The sequence below is a fragment of the Lemur catta genome, chromosome 6 (assembly GCF_020740605.2).
Source record: "Lemur catta isolate mLemCat1 chromosome 6, mLemCat1.pri, whole genome shotgun sequence".
Lineage (NCBI taxonomy): Eukaryota > Metazoa > Chordata > Mammalia > Primates > Lemuridae > Lemur > Lemur catta.
This window is the reverse complement of record NC_059133.1, coordinates 22,884,352-22,906,501: the sequence shown is the minus strand read 5'-3', so window position 1 is coordinate 22,906,501 and position 22,150 is coordinate 22,884,352. Positions and strand designations below refer to the sequence as shown.

Sequence of the window (22,150 nt, the reverse complement as noted above, 5' to 3'; positions counted from 1 at the left end):
ACAATTTCTTATTTAAATTTTGTTTTCATTTATAATACAGTAAACATAGATATAACCCACATAAACAAACGCTCTTAATGGTCCTCAATAATGTTTAAGAGTATAAAGAAGTCCGGAGACTAGAAAGGTTCAAAACTCGCTGCTCTAAAGCTATTTTCAACCAATCCTCAAGTCTAAAGTCTGGTCTTCTAAATTGATTTACTCACAAGGATTAAGTGGGCTATGTAAATAAAAACTTTCTGGATTTTACCACATCATAAACTCCTTAAGGAAACATTTGTTAAAAATCATTGCGTCCCTTCCTACTCTCATCACATCACTCACATCCAAAAAAAATTTTTGTTATGTCAAGCCACATTATTTCTTATTGTGTACTTCTAAATTAACATCATACTCTACCCTCCAGTTAGCATAAAAGATTCTACAGTACCTCAAATTGAAATGAAGAAAAATGTCAACCTATAAAGCTGAAATGATCAGACTTCGAGCCACAGATGACACATGATGACCTCACTGATATAAAGACATCCCAAGAAGCCCAGCTAATTAGTCACCCTTTCAACCACCTCCTAATTCCAAAAGTACAAAATTAAAACAGCATTTTAGGGACCTCATTTTAATAGCAAGAATTAAGTAGTAATAATATACATTTAGATATTTAAAACGCCACATTCTTTCTTATAGCTACTATAAAAATGAAACTTCAATTCCTTTCAAAAATAATAATTTAATTCTATATCACATTTTTTCAATTACAACCAAATAGTATATTATTGTCTTTTATATGTATTGTCTTTTATATAGTATTGTCTTTAGTATGTTTTTAAAGTACAAGTTTCACAAAATCTCTTAGTTCCTAAATATTCATGTAGGTTTCATTGAGAATGCTCTTAGTACACCAGGCACAAGGTAAACATGAATTTGCTCATCATGTTTAAAAAAAAAAAAAAAAAAAGGAAGAGAAAACAAAAAAAGGAAAAAGAGAAAAGGAGAGAAAAAAAAAAAGAGAAAACAAAAAAAGGAAAAAAAGAAAAAGAGAGAAAGCATGTGTAGGCAACTTTCTAGCCTTTCTCTCCAAGAGACATCTGAACTGGACAACTGCTATTTTGTCATTCTGTAATTTATGACACAATAGTTTATTACATTTTTTAAAAACTCACGCTTCATTAAAGTCTTTATAAGACAAATTCTATTGGATAGTGGCCAACTTTCCTTCCTTGGCAACAGTGAAGACTTGGCAACATACTAAAAATGCCAGCACTCTTCAACCTTCTTGTAGTTTTTCTTTGGGGAAGGAAAGGACTGTTTAAGAAAAAAAAAAAAAAAAAATCACCCTCTTTATATGGTCAGTTAATTTTGAATATACTTAAAATACCTCCAAAAAGAATCTTCCTAGGGCTGAATCAGTTGACCTCAAAACCATAAAACTACTACCACCTTCAGAAAAGCTTTTTTGTGATTTTGGAGGGGGGGAATCACCCTAATCCTCTACCACACTACGTGCTAAATGGAAAATTAGAAATTGCTCACATACCAATTCTAATGGGGGCAATATAACAATGAGCCAATTAACAAGTCTACTCTACTTTCTTTATGAGATCTAAGGTAGAGGCTAGGTTCTATGATTTCAACCAAAACTGTAAAAGGAAAATTTGTATCTGACTAAACTCGATAGCCACAACTTTGTTTTCATTATTATTTGTAGGATTTTCTATCCTTCTAATTCCACTTATTTAGGAAACCTCAGCATATTACAAATAGGAAAAATAAAGTACTATCATTAGATTAACACAAAATGAAGAAAAAAGAAGGTAAAATATGCATATGCACTACAAATGACAGCATTTAAAATATGTTTAAAGAAAGATTTCCTACTAGGATATGGCAAATCATTTAAAAAGGGTAATACCTGAAATAACCAGAATTCTGACAAATAGGATATTGTTCTGGCTATCTCTGAATTCCCCATTAAGTGCAATTAAATGGATTCTAGTTAACCAAAGATTGACTATATGGGCCTGATTCTCTCTGTTTCATTATTGCTTACTATCTGTTCAATCTTGATCCTCCAAAGCTGAGAGCTAACATATTCCTACATTTAATTAACACCTATGGTGAAATGTTAATTACAGTACACACAACTTTGGCACTAGTGATGAAGGGTTTACAGCACACAGGAAGTCCACTTTGTGTAAAAGAAACTGTGAATAAGTTTTAGGGTAAGCCCAACCTAGGTTCAAATTCTAATCCCTTTGTATGCCCATTGGGGAGAGTGGGAAGTATAACACTGAGAAAGCCATGCTTAGTTTCCTCTTTGGAGAAAGGAATTAACAACTACCTCAAAAGGATATGAGATTTAAATTTGAATGTATATATTGTGCCTAGCACATATTAAGCATTCAATAGATGTTACTTCCTCCACTGTACACTTTCAAATTATAAAAATAAAATATATGTACCATATATAAAATTGCAGGCTACACACCCCCAATCCCCTTTCCACAATCACAGCCAAAATGAAAGATTAACTTTATGGGGTAATGTGGGATCAATGTTGGTAAAATTATTTCTATGAAAATATTCTCAATTTCAAATAACTAATCTGCAAACAGAATTTCCCAGCAGGCAATTCTTATATGAAGGAAGACATGAGACTGAATAGCTCTGTCAAGAGCCTATATCTTGTACACATACCAAAAAAACTGTTAAGTGAAAATTTATCTTGGGCCAACAGGTCTTTTTCCACCTGGGCATTTAAGGACCTGGCTACTTTTCAGCCTCATCTCCAGAGAGACATTCCCAGTGAGTGCTTTATAGCCTCAAGGAAATTATTGGTAGTTTCTATTCCCTTAAGGTGTTTTGCTCAAACCTCTGCTTAGCACAAGCATGTCACTCTACCAGGAACAACTAGCCCGTCCTCTTCATCCCATTCTCTGACCTCCCAGCAAACTCTATTCTGCCTTTGTAATTCTCTTCAAATATCCCTTTTTCCAAGAAGCAACACCAGAGATCTCAACGCCCTGTGGAAACCAGGGATAGGGAGGAACTGATTAATTTACTGCCCCCCATAAGTTAAAATAAGTGCAGATGGGCTGAATACCCATCCTCTAGTTAGCATAAAAGATTCTACAGAACCGCACCACCTCAAATTGAACTGAAGAGGAATGTCAACCTATAAAGCTGAAATCAAGCAGTAATCTTAAGGGTAAGTAAGAAGGACACGAAAAGACAGCCATCAGAAACAAATGAAACAGCCACAGCAAAGCAACTCAGAGCTACAATCACTCCAAAAGCAGAAAGCAGGAAGGTACATATGCTTGTGTCTATTCTAATGCACAAATATATGCTTATCCATCCCAATCATGATCTGCCTAACTAAGGCTTTCTCCGTATCAGCACCAGTTCATCTCAGCACTGCAGAACAGGCATACAACCGAGCAGTCTTGACCAGCAAACCTAAAGAGGCCTCAACACCAGTCAATAATCCTACTGTGCTTCTCTGTTGAGCCTGATTTCCTGCTCTCCCCAAAGTCCACTTCAAACCATCTCTACTATCTACAATTACATGACAACTCTTCCACAACCCACCACCACCAAGTGCCTGTGTACACACGTACCTACACATACACACACAACATGGAGTTAAAGATAGAAGGCTTCAGGTAGAAATTTCCTCAACTAACCTACACCAATATCCTCACCTCTCCTTCCCTATAAGAGTCTGATCACTCCCTCATCATCCTAAAAGCACTTTCCTTGGCTTACCTATAAGAATATCCTAGTTTTCTTCCAATCTCTCTGGCCATTCCTTTGTAGGTTTATTCCACTCCATCACCCCCACCCCCCCGGCCACACATGTACACACCAGTGTGGCCATATGTACTAGAACTCTTAAGGCCCAAGCATTTTTCTTCTGTTTCCTCCTTAGGCAAGCTCATTCACGGCGCATAGCTCCAACAGCATCTATACAATAACTCCCAAATTTCCATCTCTGATCCTGACCTCTTTACTGAGTTGCAGACTCATATATCCAACTGTCTATTTGGTATGTCAAACACTTTAATTGTTAGTTAGGTCTCATTCCTCAGGGGAAAAATTCAAAGTCAAACCATTCACCAAGAGAATGCATTTTCTACGTAGATGGGCCCATGAACTAGACTTTTTATAAATACATGTTCAAGTTTATTGTGGTTTTGAATGGGCACTGAGAACTGAAACTGTCTTTACCAAGTTTACAATCTATATTAATTATCACTACACAGCTGTCTTCAACAACATGACTTTACTATTCCAGGAAACTCTTGCCCAGGCAGATAAGAGTTGCAAATAACTTCATTGTTCATTTCAGGAACTTCCCAAAAAACCCATATAAACCAACATCAGATTATTCAGTTTTTCAATAAATAGTAGCAAATGATTGTTCACTTTCCAAGTCTCTGAAAAATCTCACCTCAGTATCCTCGCCTTGCTATGTCTGTCAATCCTAAACTATTATATCATGATCCTTACCTAATTCTAATCAAGCCTCCCACTGAAATACGTAAGTATTTAAACCAGACCCCGAACCCTCAATAAATACCCCAACAGTCCTTTCCTGGTTTACTATTCTTTTCACCACAAACGTTAGGTAGACAGTGAGGGATTCCAGGTCTCCTAGGGGCGAAAGTGGGCTCTTTGCCTTGGTGTAATTGCCTCACCCTAATTATCTCCATACCTGGGGGAAGAGGGAATACCCTACAAATCTGCCAATCAGAACTTGGCACACCAGCTGCAAAAGAATGGAGAGGACTCTCTAGCCCATGGGCCAAGCAGCATAGGTACCATAAAGTCCGGAACGTGACCTAGAACCCACATGTGCAGTAAGACTCAGGTCATACAGCTCCCAACTGTCCAATCAAAGTGGTTCCACGGGGGCGTCTGAACCAGTGGGAGGTCCCCACCTGGACACCATAAAACAAGACCCAGACCATGACCAAGCTTTCTTTTTCTGCTGTGACAAGGGGGCCGGTCGTCATCCACGGTGTATATATCTTGCTTTATAAACCTATCTTGCTCTTGCTCTATAATCCTATCTTGCTCCCCTTCAATAAACACCACCTCATGCTTGCTTTACTTTGGTGTGTCTGGTTATTCTTCAGCCATGAGCTCACCAAGAACCAAGAACACAGAACGAGACTAACCTGACACAATCACCATTCCCTGCAGATGCTACCAACTCTGTAAAGGTGGTACTATCTTTGACCTCTATAAGCAAGTAACAGGTAATTTCTGGTAGTATTTTCTAGAACCAACATTCCACAATACCAGATAGCTTCCCAAATGTCTGTTAAAAATTCAGTTCAGTGATACCAGTTTAATCACAAGCAATGTGGGGAAATATGAATACTTTATAAAAAGGTTATGATAAATCATCCCCCTACATTAGGCAGCATCGGCTGACATTACTGGCCTAGTTTCTTAATGAGTTAAAATAGCTAACTGGCCCATTAATTAAATTTCTAAAGAATAGCAAATAAAGAGTTTAGTAATCTCAGAGGGCCATAAAACTAGTGAGGATTTGTAAGAAAGATGGAAAATAGATCACAGGTTTAATAAGCTAAGCGGGAATCTTATGAGAAACAAGATGAGGAAAAATTGAATTAATATATGAGTAATCCACGATACTGATAATCAGTGGAAAAGTACCCTGAAATATACAATTTAACAGTGAAAAGAAACTTTAAGAATTTATTACTGTAAGATCACTTATAAACCATGATTCAGAATTACAACACAGTGAAATACCTAGTATGTTTTCCAGAAAGTTGAGACTTCTTATTCACCAAGAGTACATGTATAAGCATTTCTTTTTACTACAGATCATTTAAGGCACCTATAGGGCCACAGACATGCTAATTAATGCAGGAGTAATTTGAAAGACAAGGTTAAGCACTTAAAATGTCTCAATATTGGAAGGAATCAAAGGATTCAAATTTTAAAATCTCAATGTGAAAATGGAAACCACAAGTACTAGAAGAAAGTATGAGTGAATTTCCTTATAGCTTTAGAGTGAAGACTTTTCTAAATACACTTCAAAATCCACAAACAGACCAGCCTGAGCAGGAGTGAGACCCAGTCTCTACTAAAAATAGAAAAAATTAGGTGGGTGTGGTGGCACCCACCTGTAGTCCCAGCTACCTGGGAAGCTGAGGCAAGAGGATCGCTTGAGCCCAGGAGTTTGAGGTTACTGTGAGCTACGCTGACACTCTAACCCAGAAGACAGAGTGAGGCTCTGTCTCAAAAAAAAAAAAAAAAAAAAAAGAAAATCCAAAAACATAAAAGAAAGCATTATCTAACTATATAAAAGTGGTGAAAAGTTTTGCATAAAAAATCATAATGCAAAAAACATGTATTTACAATCCATATCACCACAATAAAGGGCTAATCTCCATACAGAGAACTCCTAAAACCAGAAAGAAAAAGACCAATGACCTCACAGGAAAATAAAGTACGTGAGAGTTCATTGAAGGGAAAAATAAGTAAAATAGCTCTTAGATATATGAAAAAATACCCAACATTGATGATAATGCGAGAAATACAATAGCTTGAGTAAACCAGTTCTCATCTATCAAACCAGCAAAATTCCAAAAGTTTGACAACACATTCAGCTGATGAGGCTATGGGAAAACAAGCCTCTTGTACATTCAGAGAGTAGTATGAAACGACAATTTGGCAATATCTAACAGGATTACAAAGGCATTTATTTTTAAAATTAAATTTTTAGAATAGTTTTAGATTTACAGAAAAATTACAAACAGATTTCCCCTAGACCACATAACCAGTTTTTGCTATTATAGCAGAGTACATTTGCTGTAAATAATGAACCAATGCTCATGTATCATTATTAACTAAAGTCCATTTATTTAGATTTCCTTAGTTTACACCTAATTGTCCTATTTCTGTTCCAAGATCCCAGTTTACCACATTACATTGTAATGGTCATGTCTTCTTAGGCTCACCCTAGCTGTGACAGTTTTTCCGACTTCCCTGTTTTTGACGACCCTGACAGTTTTGAGGTATTTTACAGAACATTTCTTAATTGGGATTTGGCTAATGTTTTTCTCATGAGCAGACAGGGGTTGTGGTTTTTTGGGAGGAAGACCATAGAGGTGAAGTGCCATTCTCATCACATCACACTATCAACATAATTTTTGATGGGTGATGTTAACTGTGATCACATGACTGAGACAGTTTTTGTCAGGTTTCTCTTAAGTTACCCTTTTCCCAATTTTCCATGCTGTACTCTTTGGAAGGAAGTCATTTTGTGTAGCTCACAATTAATGAGTGGGGGGTTATGTGACACTTCCTTGACGACTATGCATGTATCTACTTTCTCTGCACAGATTTGTTTATTCTTCCCCATTTATTTAGTCAATCATTTATTTATATCAGCATGAATTCATAGATATAATTTTATACTTTGGGTTATAATCCAATACTACTTTATTTTGTTGCTCAAATTATTCTATATTGGCCACAAGAACTCTTTCAGTTGGCTGTGTCCCTTTGACATAGCCCACTCATCATTTTTGAGTAGTTCCTTACTTTCCAGCACTACAAGACACTCCAGGTTCATCCTGTATTTTTATTTCCTGCCCCAGTCTTAGAATCAGCCATTTCTCTGAGAAGGCCTGGTTTCTTTTATTGGAGAATGGCATTAGAAACCAAAATGTGGGCACTAGGTATACTCATTGGTACTGGGGTATCATTGCTTTGAGGCCCTCTCAGCTGACAGAGCAAGAAAATAAAAGACCTAAAGATTCTCATTCTCACAATAAACTACGCATTTGCTTGTATAAGTACAAATGTTATATGTCAATTGTTATTCATTTGGCCTTATAATAGCAAAACACAGGAAACAACCCAAGTATGTACACAGGACCAAGTGACTAAACTGTGGTATATCCACACAATGAAATACTATAAAACTATCAAAAATAAATAAAGATCTTTATCTATATATTAAAAGGTCTCCAGAATAAAATACACAGTTGTTTCTGACTGCAAAAAGAAACACTGGAGGGATAAACAGGATATTAAAAGAAATGTTTACTTATAAAAACTGTGGGAGGAAAACAGGAAGGAGCAAGTAAAGGAGGAAACAAGACTTACCTGTACATATCTCTCTACATGCTTTTGAGTTTTATCTAGTAAAAAAAATTAAATTTAATTTTTAAAAAGAATTGAAAATGCCTACAAAAGTAGAAGGATTTGAAGGTTCAAATACTAAGGAAGGGAAAAAAGTTCATTTCTGAAGAGTAAAAACATACTATGAGACAAGGTAGCTTACGTACCAAAAAAAGTCTTTATAAGTTTAGTAAAACGGAGGTATTGCAAGTCAAACTCGTTGAATTTAAAGTGCTGAAATGTACTACAGCTACTAAAATTAGCCTATTCTCAGAAGCTCTATATAATTTAACTGAATTACTATATTAAATGGATAGTGCCATACGATCACTTACGTTAGCAGGTGAAGTCTAAAGAACTACAAAATCATCTGTAAAAGAACAATTAATATTTGTATTCTTGATTATAAGATATGCTGATATTTAGTTAAATAAAAGGATCCATTATTTCTTCATTTTGTAAATCTACTATTTATATCTCTCATTTCCCCAACAAAATGGTGAACCCAATTTCTAACATACAGAAACATTTCCTTATTAGAAGATGAAAATGGAAGAGTTTGCCAATTAAACACACATTTGCAAGTGTTCCTAAGAGACAGTAAAATAATTTTCATATCTCTGAGGTGAAACAAACTTAGAAAAAAAAAGACACAAGTAGCTCTTTTTACCATTTTTCATATGAAGAAGAAATCCTTTGAGACTTCTGAAATATCAACATATCACAAAAGGTTGTCCATCCAACTTTCAAAAGTACCTTGTTTATAACTGTTTACAAAATTTTCCCAATGGCTTCACTGTAGAAAAATAATACTCTGCCTAAAAAAATGTTTAATATTAATAGCTCAATTCTGTAGATGAATAAAACCCAAACTCTTTACTGCAATATCTCCCTCTTTGATCTCATCTCCTGCCATTTCCTCCACAAGCAACCTTTATTTCCTTATTTCTACTACATGGAAATACTCATTAGGCTAGTAGAGAATAAGAATATTTTTAAAGGAATGTAAAATATTTTCTCATACCCCTTTCTTACGTGTTCTTTTATCTGAGGAAGTGCTTCTATTCTCTCTTTTCTAATTTGTGAAACAAATTATCTTTAGCATCACCTCCTCTGAGAAGTCTACCTAACACCCTCAGCTAAATGTCACTTCCTCCTTCTCTTCATGATAACCCGTAAGTTCATCTTTGGTGGAACCATGAATAAACTGATAAAATCTATCATAAACTACCTAATCTTTTATTGAGAGTCTCTCAGTAAAACCTGGTATGATCTGGACAATAGACAAGAGGATGTCTATTCCAATTCCTGATGCAACTCTAATAGATATGCTGACATGGCTAGGGTTCAAGTTTGACAGTAGGGGGATCAGTTTTGAAGAAAAATCTAGGGAGATGAAAGGGCCAATTGCAATTTTCCTTCCACAAACTTTCTTTACTATCACCTTTACTTAGCTCTACATTTTTTAACCTGCCATTTATAAAAGTAGAATAAAAATACATATATAATATCAAAATTTTTAGGAGAAAAAGAGTGTTTTGCCATACCACATATAATAGATACATTATGAAACACTGCTAATTAAAATAAGCTGAAACAAGTATAAAAATAGATCACCAAAACAAATTATCTCAGATATCTTTTTAAAAATTATATATAACAATTCAATATAAAACAAAGTATCACAAAATGATAAAATAGCATGTCAGTATTCAGGGAATAGCAGTAGTTTTCTCCTTAGCAATTTGGGGGGGAGCCACAGTGGGAGGGAAAAAACAACATCCCAGCAATCAAAGAAATTCAAATACAAGTAATTCCATCTTTCTACATACCAATCATCAAAAGCAAATATTTTAAATACAGTATCACTAAAAATAGATGTGACACATAACTAGTGGTACTGGTACAACAGCCAATACCAGAAAAAGGTCCATAGACTTTGGGAAATCCACTTCTGGATACCCATGTACCTGGAAGAAATGTAAAATGAGGGGAAGGGGTAGGGAGGGGTGTCACACGTTCAAGTTTGTCATAGCACAATTTAAAACAGTGAAAAATGAAAAGTAGTAATTATCAAACACTGTAAAATGGTTAAATCTCTTTTGATGGACTGATGCAAACATTAAAAATGATAGCCTATGTATTATTTGGTACCTTAAAAAAAAACTTAAGTTACATTATAAAAAGGATCTTGGAGTTGGACACGGTGACATGTACCTACAGTCCCAGTTACCCAGGAGTCTGAGGTGGGTGGATCACTTGACCCAGGAATTTAAGATCAGCCTGGACAACAAAGCAAGACCTCGTCTCAAAAAAAAAAAAGAAAAGAAATAAAGGATCTTAAATAAAAATACAAAACGTTATATAAAAAAAATACAAAGGGGGCCAGGCGTGGTGGCTCATGCCTGGAATCCTAGCACTCTGGGAGGCTGAGGCGGGCAGATAGTTTGAGTTCAGGAGTTCGAGACCAGCCTGAGCAAGAGCGAGACCCCGTCACTACTAAAAAAAAAAAAAAAAAAATAAGAAAGAAATTAGCTGGACAACTAAAAATATATAGAAAAAAACTAGCCAGGCATGGTGGCGCACGCTTGTAGTCCCAGCTACTCAGGTGGCTGAGGCAGGAGGATCGCTGGAGCCCAGGACTTTGAGGTTGCTGTGAGCTAGGCTGATGCCACGGCACTCTAGCCTGGGCAATAGAGGGGAGACTCTGTCTCAAAAAAAAAAAAAAAAACAAAGGGAATATATGAAGTATGCTAGGGAATTTAGATTGTCCATTTTTTATATTATTATATATTCTTAAATTTTAAAAATAATTTTCAAAAACAATAATTGAGACTATACAGATAGAAAACAGTTTTAAGAAACAAGCTAAAGTAACACAAAAACACCTACTAGAGGAATAAATTAAATAATTAGAACAGAAAATTATATACAAACTTAAGAAAACTCCACAAACCTGGTAAAACTAGAAGGCCCAAAGTAGAATAAAAAGGGAGGAAAAAAATAAGATGGAATGATGGGAAGTTTTAATCATTTTGTCTTTAAACTTAATTTACATATGAGTGGTTCCTTCTGTTAATATGGTGCTAAACCCTAGACCAGTGTTTCTAGAACTCCAGGACCCATCAAGAATTGCCTGGAACATTAAAAACCCAAATCCAGAGACTCCAATTCAGCTGTTTTGGGACAGAGCTAGAGATTACACACATACAAGCCTTTAGCTTTTTTTTTTTTTCTTCTGAATCAATAGTGCTTTTGAAGTTCAAGTTAAGGCCGCTCACCTAGAAGAAAAACATACGATAATAAACAATAAAATAATAAATAAACATCCAGAAAGATTTTATGACAAAGAACAAAGTGCAAAGTCAGATTCTTCTTTGGATGGGTAAGTTTTATGACCGGTTATTCTATTTTAATTTCAGAAAAACCTAAGAGTCACACACATGAGTAATTAACAAGGAAAGCAAATACTGTCCAGACTGTTAAGATGTCAAACAAGTGGTAAAACACAGGCCTAAAAAGGGACAGAAAAGGGCAAATGGATGAAAGAAAAATGCGTTAACACTAAGGAAAAGCTCATCAATGTGCTTATAGGAAGATTATGACATCTTTATTCCTAATGGTCATTAGATAAGAAACAACAATGGATTTCGTAGATTATTTGGTCCACTGCTCTGTCTACAACCCCCTCCAACATACATGGAGGATGCAACATATACTCATTAGTAACATTAACTCACTACCACAGTGATTCTCAAATTGGGTGGGAGTGGAGAGGTATATTAGAAAATCTAGGAGGTACACGCAGTTTAAAAAGCCAAAGAGATGATTTTGATTCAAATGTCCTTGTGAATCACTGATTTAAACATTCATCATCCTGAACTTGATGGATGGATCAGTTAAACAATTTTATTACCATTCTTTCTTTTCATTACATAAAGAGTAATAACAAAAATAACTCATAATTGTCAGTGCTTACTATGCAAGATACTTTGCAAAGTGCCTTATAGTCATTGTTGCATTTAATTATCCTAACTGTATCAAGTACATTCTGTTACTTCCCAATTTAGAAGAAACTGACCCTTAAAAGTTTAAGTAACTAGCTCATGATCACATGGTTATCAGTTATTACTGAAGTAGTCTTTATGGGTAAAAATGAAAACATATAACCAATTCTAAATTTTATGTAATGGAAACTTGAGTTGCAGATTTTTTCCAAAAACAATGTACCTAAAATGTTTCAATGATTTTATAGCTTCTTGGGAAGAAAAGGGATCAGAAGAAAACAGAAATTTAAATAATATCTGGGCAAGGGAGGGACTGACAAAAATCCATGCTCAAAAACTTAGCAAAAATTATTGTAAAACATAATGCTGACTCCACTGTTTCTAAAATAATAAACGTAAATAAATAAATCATGATCACAAAAGTTTAACCAATATAAAAAGCTGTAATGTTTTAAGATCACATAAGTTGAGAAATTCGAAAAAGCACTGCATCTCACAAATTGTGAAAATTTAAGTGTCACATTTGAAACAAGATGGCAGCAAGCCATAATACCAAAATGATTTCTAAAATAAATTTGTTACTTATAACACACCTACTAGCAGAGGTATAATTGAAAACTCAAATTTTAAAAAGTCTTTAAAAAGTAGACCATAAAAGTGTTTATTTAATTACATTAATTCTATTGAAAAACGAAGCTTCTTGTCAGCTATACACATAAACTATCAGAGTAGCATGAATTGACATTTGAGCGCAACTCTGTATTTACTTCAGTACACACATTTCAGTCTAGTGCACACCTTGAGCTAAATTTCCTCAGGGATGAAATTTTTTCGGATAAACCAAATTTTACTCTTGATATTGACCAATATTTTTAGACTTTCAGAAATGAGTATTTTCTTTAGATATAGATATTATATTTCCAATTTGTCTAAAAAAAACAACAATCTTTGAAGGCTACATCCCTTCTCTCCATTTTCACTAACAAGTTAGTACAATACATGTGCAATTAAAAAGTCTAAATAATGCCAAATTACTGCCTCTCCAAGTTGGCCTACAAACTGCCTCTATATTACTCACACAGATATAGCCAACATCATGTAGGTCCAATATGAATACTGATGGCTTTTTACTTCCTATTATATCAAAACTTATTCTTGACTGTTTCTAGGCCATGACTACTCTGACCCTAATTTCCATCACTTCATTCTCCTAATCCCATCACTTAATTCAAACAATACATAATATGGAGGAAATACAGAAATGAAAATAAACATGATAGCTAGCCAAAAGGGGGAGAGATGTGTAAATAATTAATTACAATATAATGTATTAAGTACTACAGTAGACATAAACACCATATAGTAGAAGCACCACAAACTGTCAGAATGGAATAAAGAAGACTTTGGAGGAAGTGACATTTGGGCTCAAAACTGAGAATTTTTTTCCAAATAAGTTTCATAGCATTGTAATATCAACACACCAGTTTCCTCATCTTTGTACCCTGGCACCTACCATAAAGCCTAGTACAGAGTAGGCAGGCACTTCAGACACAGATAGATGAATGGATGGACAGAAAGAAGGGAAAAGCAATAAAAAGAAAAGACACATATATAAAGAAAGAATAATAGTAGATTAAAATGGGGCAAAACTGGAAGTAATAATTCAGATGAGAAACTCTTACATAAGAAAGTAACAAAAAATAAATCTAAAAGATACTTAGGAATTAAAATTAATGAGTTTTAGTGTGACTGTGCTGGAGGAAAAGAACATAACAGAAAAGCATATGAAGCTGCCAACGTTTTTGGCTTAAATGACAGGCTGACGGTGGTGCCATTCACTGTGACTGGGAACGGAGGTAGGGGACAGTAAGTTCAGTTTAGGTAAGGGAGCACTAAGGCATCATCTGGGAGGTAGCTGGAATGGAACTCAGGAAAAGAGGTTTGGATTAGAAATAAAGTACAGATCATCAGAATATAGGTGATGAGAACAAAGCTGAAAATACAGACGAGACTGCCCAGGGAACACACAGAACACAAGAAAAAGGCTGTGGACAGAACATCCAGATGACCAATATTGCTGTTATTTCACGTTACAATACTGCCACATTAAATTATATTTTTGCGACATATACAATGACTAATACAGTGTTGTTGAGGACATAACAAATGCTTTCAAAACACTGACTGCACACCTGAATCGACAAATCAAATTTATTAAGTCAAACTGAGCCACAAATAAAGATTACTTCTTAAAACTAATTTAATAGGACAGATACAAAGGGCTAATGTCTGCTTAAAGAATCCAAATTTACTTCAGAATCAATGAAAAGCTTCTTTTCTCACCAGAAATAGCAGTGTAAGTCAGTAATATAAAATATTAAAATCTGGAATTGTGTTATACTTCAAAGAGGTTTATTTTAAAATAATACTAAAAATATATATTAACTAATTTAAAGGAGAATGCCTCTAAATTTGTAGTAATAAGAGCTTCAATATAGTTACTTGGCAATTTCCCACTAGTATTAACATCAATTTTTACCAACCTTTGCTTATATTGAACATTAGTACATACTAGTAACAAATATTAATCACATCAATTATAATAGCAGAATTAAATTTATGACTTGAGAAGGCCAAAGTAACTAACTAATCTAGAAGATAGTGAAAGAAAAGTTATCTTTGGGTCCTCTTCCCATTGTTTACAAACATGCACACAAAATTTAGAGTACTGTTGAAAGTATCTACACTAACAAGTATATGAAAAGAAGCAAGAATACGCCATTAAAAGGTAGACAAATCTTTTTTTTAAGTAACCTTTACGGCAACAAAAGAAAGCAAATTTTCTTTCACTGTTTTTCACTTTAATGGACCACTTTCAGGTCAAGTTAATAATACTTTCTGTTCCTTAGATGTGAACAAGAGATAAAATATATACTAACAATACTAATTTGCAATTTTTCTATCATAAGGGTTGATTTTCAATATGCAAATTTACTATGAAAAAATGTACAATCTGATCTGATACTTCCATTTTTCATTGGTATATAGCCACATATTAATAAAAATGTAAGTTCAAAATTTATTCCTTTTTTTTAGAGATGGGGTCTCGCTCTTGCTCAGGCTGGTCTCAACTCCTGAGCTCAAATGATCCTCCCACCTCGGCCTCCTAGAGTGCTAGGATTAAAAGCGTAAGCCACCTCGCCCAGCCCAATTTATTCCTTATTTAAAGAAATTCCAACACCAAAAACCAACAGGGGTGTGTGTGTCTGTGTGTGTAAAATGCATCTACCTTAAGACAAAATTTTCACGCAACCTACATAGCATCATGCATCTGGGCTATATTCCCTTTGATGGCATATTCTCAAATAATGAAACCTCATTTTAACACATGTAAAATCAAAATAAATAAGTAAACATATAAGTTTTTTAAAAAGGTAAATATAGTATTTGCATCACAATGTCAAGTATAATTTTTTTGCTTTTCAACACCCATATTCATTTCATTTTGTGCACAAAGAACTCTGATAAATCCATGACTAAAAAATCTACAAATATTCTAAATGTCTTTAGCACCTTGATTTTAATCTAATTTTGACAAGCTTTTCTAATTTTACCTCTGTTTAAAGAGCACAGACACTAACATTGACTTTTTAACATCGCATCCCCATAAAAGGATGAATACTGATTTGAATGCCTAAACTGGAATGTCACCATAGCAGTATGACCCTAGAAACAATTACTTAATCTCAGGTCTTTGTTTCCTCATATGAAAACAGGAACAATACCTATATGATGGCCTTATGGTGAAGATTTAACAAAATAACACTTAGCATAATGCCTACCAGAGAAGGCAACGTCTTTCGCGCAGTTTGTATTATGGCTAAACGTTATGTGCCCACAGTTCGTGTGTTGAAGCCCTAACCTCCCAGTGTGATACTTACTTGAGGTGGATTTTTGGGAAGTAATTAGATTTAGATTAGGCCCTGAGAGTGGAACCCTCATAATGGGATTTGTGCCCCTATTAGAAGTGGAAGAGAAAAAGAGAGCTCTCTCCTCTCTCCCCTCCTCTTCACCTGCAGGCAAGGAGGAAAGGCCTTGAGAACACACAGGGAGAAGGCAGTTGGTAAGGCAGCCAGTATCCAGATCTCAGACTTCCAGCCTCCAGAACTGCGAGAAAATATGTCTATATTTTAAGCCACGCGGTGTATGGTATTTTGTTATGGCAGCCTGAGTAGACTAAGACAGGTTATATCAAAAAATATTTTAAAAAGTAGATGTTGCATAGCAAGATAATTTTTACCTCATCCCAACATACCACGGATCTGTAAATATACCCCCTCAAATATATTAATAGTATTCAGTATCATAAGTTACTGCAGAATACAATAACATTATTTATTAGATTTTCTGGTAGATGTCTATTGATTTTCTATGTTGGCCAACAGAGAGGAAAACAAGCTAGAAATGGTAAGCTACACACAGGTGTATTCAATAGATTTTTCTGGCCCTTGGCAATCCCTCTTTCCAGGTCAATATTTTGCAGATATCAAAAGTAATCCAACTAACTATATTGGAAACCAAAAAATGACAAAAGATCCACTAATGACAGTAATTCTTAAAAGCCAGTCTAATCGGTCCTCTCCCCACCAGTTCAAAGAAATTGCCAATTGCTCAGTATGTTGAATGCTAGTGAGCTATACCACGTTTCCTATTACAGCCAGTTTTTCACTTTACAATTGCTATATAAAGCACATTTTTAGATACCATAATCATATTGTTTATCTTTAGAATTTAAAATGCAAATTGCCAATACTTTATAAAATACACTTTAAATAATATTTCCTATTTAAAAGTGCAAGCAAAAATTACTTATTCAAAGGAACCTAAAACTGTTCTTCCTTTCCATGTATGAAAGGAGGGACAATTTTTAAAATAGATCAAGTACCCTAGAGAGTATTTTTGTATGTTGGATTTAACATATTTTTTTAACAATACAGCAATAAATTCATTAAGTAATTATCCATCCTGGAAATACATAAACGATCTAAAAGAATGCCTTGATGTGATGCTATAATTTTATTATATAAAGACTAGGGAAGAGCAATAAAGATTCAAAATGTAATACCTTATAAATATTCAGCACTATTAGACAACAAGAAAGAAAACAGTAGGGAAAAAATTGTGTTCACGTAACTTCTTTAATACTATGGGCCATCATGTCCACTTTTAAATGGCTACTTCAGTTGCCATTATAGCTTCCATTTTTCACAATAAAATAGTTGCACTGTTTTCATTTAGTACAATTTCACCAATGAAGGGAAAGAAGGAAAATATTGCTGAAAATAAGGGAAAAAACATGGCCTGACAGAGCAAAGAAAATGATTTTATTTGCCATCTCTTTCTACCACACCTGTAAGACTGAACCAGTGTCTGAAAACTAAACATATCAACAAACATAAACATTAAAATCTGTTTAATCAACAGTTATTCCGTGCTACAAAGCAAATAAAATTTAAATTTTCTATTTTTGTAAACCTAATGACTTATTAGAACAAGATTACCAGTACACAAAGCTACCATACATATTAGATCAATTCCTTCAATTTCACCTTTCTTTACTATGTATCTCTTTCTTTTTTTCTTCTGCTAATCAGAGTTACACATGACAGCTGCACTATTTCAAATATCTAACATTGAAAGTGACTTTGTTGGGCCTGAATCTGAGCACGAGAATTTCACATTTTATAGAAGCTTTATTTTTTTTAGTACAGTAACAGGCAAATTGAGATATTAACAAGACTTTGTTCCACATTTACTTTTTCTTCTGATTGTAAAAGTAATCTGAAAATTTGTAAAATACCAAAACAAATTTTTTTGATCCCCAATAAATCCCACCATCCAGAAATCTTTGTAACATTTTGGTAGATTTCCTCCAAGTAACACTTAAATTTTGATTATCTAATTAGATACTAATAAATATTCAAGAAAAATCAATGTATGCTAACATGGTCTTTCAATAAATATTATATAAAATATCAATTATCAATAATCCTGTTAATTTCACTTAGGTCTCTAAAATGTTTTAAATGGTGGGATGGGGTAAGGAAGTCCCAAAGTTCAGAGACTGTCATTAAACCGAAATCTCTTTCACAATTTTTATAGTGTCAACGCTGTAATGGCAGCAAGCAGCAAGATATCAACATTCATGTCCCTGTATCAAACAGGCTTTCCTTTTATTTTTTTCCATTCGTATGTCTGTCATGTTTTTAATTGTAAAAATAATCAAATAATAACAACTTATATTTGCATAGTAATTTTACAGAAGCTTAAATTCAAAGACAGCAATTCTTTTTTTTTTTTTTGAAGTCCAGCATTCAAATTATTAGTGCTTCTGGCCTATGAGATGGTTTGCCAGATAAAAAGATAACATTCTTCATATTCCAATATTCTCTCTAATAACATAAAAAATATATAAAGAATATTCCTTAAATATAGTCACATTTTTTCTTTTGTTCCAACCCATTGTTTGTGGAAGTATGCAGATGTTAGAATTACAAAGACCAAAATGACTTCATCAACAAAGCAACATCCCAACGTTTAATAAATAAGCCAACTCCTCAGGCTCATAAAAGAACGAAACAAAACCAATGCTATTACCACTACAAATTTATTTTTCTTTAAATTTAGTTTACCCTTATTTTTAGCTTGGAGCCTTTGGTCTACTCAAAGCATCAAAGGTCTCAAAATCACATTCATTTTCTTCTGTCCAATAGATAAAAAAGTAAGCCTAAAACACAGTAACTCATCTGTTACTTTGATCTTCTTACACAAACTACTTTAAGAGAAATCCTTCAACAAAGACTCAAAAAAGAAACAGCAAAGTTTGAGGAAAGAATTGTCTTTAAGTCAAGCATTTCCTGATAAGTGAAAGAAGGTCTGGCTGCCAGGAATACACTTAGCTGACCCCAGGAACGGCCAAGACTTTAAACAAAATTTGCCACTTCTGTATCCAGCAAGTGACCTGTTATGACCTGATATTAATTTGGCTGCGAGGTGATAAAACACGACCAACGACATGTCTTTGGGGGACACATTAATATAAAGCAGTAGCGCCAGAGATTTCAGCTAAATGCTTTTGCCATTTTTGCAGAAGAAAAGCTAATTGTTAATGGCCATGTGACATTATAGATCCCAGAAAGGAAAGGGTAGGAGGAAGAGTGAGGAGTTCAAGGCAGTTCAGGGTCAGAACAAGCTCAGGCATCCTGTCATTAGCAAACGTTCCCCAAGCTGCAGGCAAAATACCGCTTACCCGAAAAGGAGTGGGTGAAAAGGAGGGGGAGAATGAGGGGGAAACCACAGGAGAGGCAATGTGGCAGTATGGGGGTGATGGCAGGGAGGGAATCTGGAGCTATCCAGCTGAGATGGGGCGCAATAACATCGGGCACAAAAACGCTGAGAAAAGCCAACTGCGACGGAGACACCACTTGGCAACCCCCCCCCATTTTCCCTTCCCCATCGGTTCTTTGGGTTTCCCACATTCCCTCCACCTCCGCTCTTGACCAACACTCTGGGGTGTGACCCGCCAGCAGGAGGCTGCCCTGATCTTTGTCTCGGCCCGCTCCCCACGCGAGGGCTCCTCCTCCCCGCGCTCCCACCCGCGCACAGCCGCGGAGTCTCCAACGGAGCTCCAAGAGCCGCGGCCGCCGCCCCCTCGCCGACCTCCCGCGGACCCGCGCCCCTTCCTTCTTCCCCTCCTAGGCTACGCCGCCCCGCGCCTCCAGCTCCACCCTCGCCGAGGGGACCTTTGTGTCTCGGGAGACTTGGTGCCTCTTCCCCTCCTCCGCCCCGCGGGGAGACCGGCCTCCCCTGGAGACCAAAGCGGCAGCAAGCACCGGAGGCGGCGCGGCGGCTGCAGGCGCCTTCTGGGAAGAAGCCCGGCTGACACTCACACCCCACCCACCCCCGGAAATGCCTGGGCGACCCAGGGTCCGCGCTGGACCCGAGGGCTGACAGGCACACGCGAGCCCACCGCGCCGCGCCTCCGCTCTCAACTTCCCGGAGGGGCCTGAGCCTCCCGCGGCCCCAGCAGCCCCCCGCCCGGCCTCCGTCCCACGCACCCTCCTGGCCCCTCTCGGCCCGGAGCGGCAGGGCAGCAGGGGAAAGCGCCGCGCGGCAGCCGGCCGCCAACTCACCAGCAAGTGCGGGGACCGCGTCCCGGGGCGAGGCGGAGGAAGGCGGCTCCGCCGACGCCCGCGGCGGCCGGATGCAGGTCCGGGTCCCAGCAGCCGGCAGATCCGAGGCGCCTCTGAGCGCAGGCCTCCGCCGCCGCCTTCCGGCTCTCGCCGCGGGTCCGGAGCCTCCGGGAGGGGCCGCGGGTGCTTCACGCGTTGCCAAGCCCCCTGGTCAACATGGCTCCCGGGCCGCCGAGCCGCGCGGACGGCCCACTGATCCCCTCGGAGAAGCCGGGGCGGGAGCGAGGCAGGCGGGCGCCGGCGCGCGCTGGCTCCTTCTTCTCGCCGGCTCTGAGGCCGGACCGTGGGGAGCGGAGGAGACTGCGGGCGCCTGCTTTCGCTCCCTGCGTGTGCGTCGCGTTCTCACTCGGCGGCTGCGGACTGACGCCTCCGCCTGTTCTCCCGAGGAGAGCGAGAGAGAAAAAAAGACTTTTATTGAAACGATCCAACCAGCGGCGGCGGAGAAACGCGACCGGCCGCGGGAGCTTCCCCCACCCCCGCCTGAGCAGCTCTCCCGGGGCAGCGCGACCCCTGCCGGCGGCGGCCGGGGGCGGGGCCTGCGCGCCGGGGGTGGGGCCTGCGGGCCCGGCTGGGGCTGGTATCCCGGGGAAACCCCCCGCCCCGCAGTGGGGGCCTGGGCCTCCCTCGCGTAGCTTCTGGAACTGCGGGAGGGAGGCGGGAGTGAGAAGAAGGGGCAGTGCCAGTCCACAGCGACGGGGGAAGGAATTCGCCGAATAACTCAGCCCCTTCATCTTTCTCCCACCCCCGAACAAAATCAAAACGCTTGCTCAAATCGTCCAAGTAATTATTGTTCAAGGTGTTCATGCCACAGTTCTCCACTGGCTTTCTAGAGAGTTGGTGTCAAAGGACCCACACTGAAACATGTTGATTGCCGCAACTTTTCTGCTTTGTTGTGGGGGGTGGGTACCATTGCCACAGTCATTCACGCACGCATTTATTCATTTAAGCTACAGTACGATATTTTTAATATATTATTATATGTTACTGTTAATATTCTGGGCAAGATGCTGTGTCCTCTAAGGACTGAGGGTCTAGCCTGATGAAAAATAATCAACAATTATAATAAAAATCTGAACGTTGTGAGAACGGAAACAGAAGGTGCTATGAAAACAGAAAGGACTACTAACTACGGATGCAGTTAGTTAGGTTTTGTTTTCTTGGAGGAGGTGGGTCATGAGAGGTTGGCCCAGTTTCTGTAAATGTTTTTACTTGCTGCTTTCCCAGAGGCTCAAAGCTAGTTCGGGAATGAACGACGGAGTGAAAGTGAAGACAAACTAAAGTAATACTGACCCACTTTTTGCCACTAATAAGGATAAAAGCATAAAGTAAAAACAAACTTAAACCCCTAGAGGGAGGTAAAGAGAGTTGAAAGAAGAGAATAGGGACCGGATGTAGACAGCCTAAACAAGAAAAAAAAAAAAATTAACCACATAAAAGGCCTGTGAAATGACATGTAACTATTTTTTTCCATTTTAACACCCGGAAGTAGACAATACATTTTAATGCAATTTCAAATCACCTAACGTGTTAAGGACTTCTGACAATTGTCTTCTTGAATTCCTGGATGAATCCTTTCCCCTTGAAAATCTGCCTGCTGATTTCTTTCTCTTGTTTTGTTGGGGAAAATTGAATGTATCTCCTGTAATATCCAACCTTCATACATGTCAATCAGACTTCTCCTTGCCTCAAAAATTACCAGGACCTGTAAATTAGCAACAATTATGC

The 22,150-nt window shown here is 37.5% G+C and overlaps 1 protein-coding gene across 2 annotated transcripts in view; it reads right to left on the bottom strand.

The window, feature by feature from the left end:
• The window catches only part of CDK17 (cyclin dependent kinase 17), an 89,800-nt gene extending 68,873 nt beyond the window's left edge, over positions 1–20,927 (bottom strand). For both annotated transcript variants that reach the window (XM_045553188.1, XM_045553186.1), the window contains exon 1: positions 20,366–20,927. The gene's annotated coding sequence lies outside the window, so the exon portion shown is untranslated. The remainder of the gene's footprint in view (positions 1–20,365) is intronic.
• Positions 20,928–22,150: the final 1,223 nt, after the last annotated feature.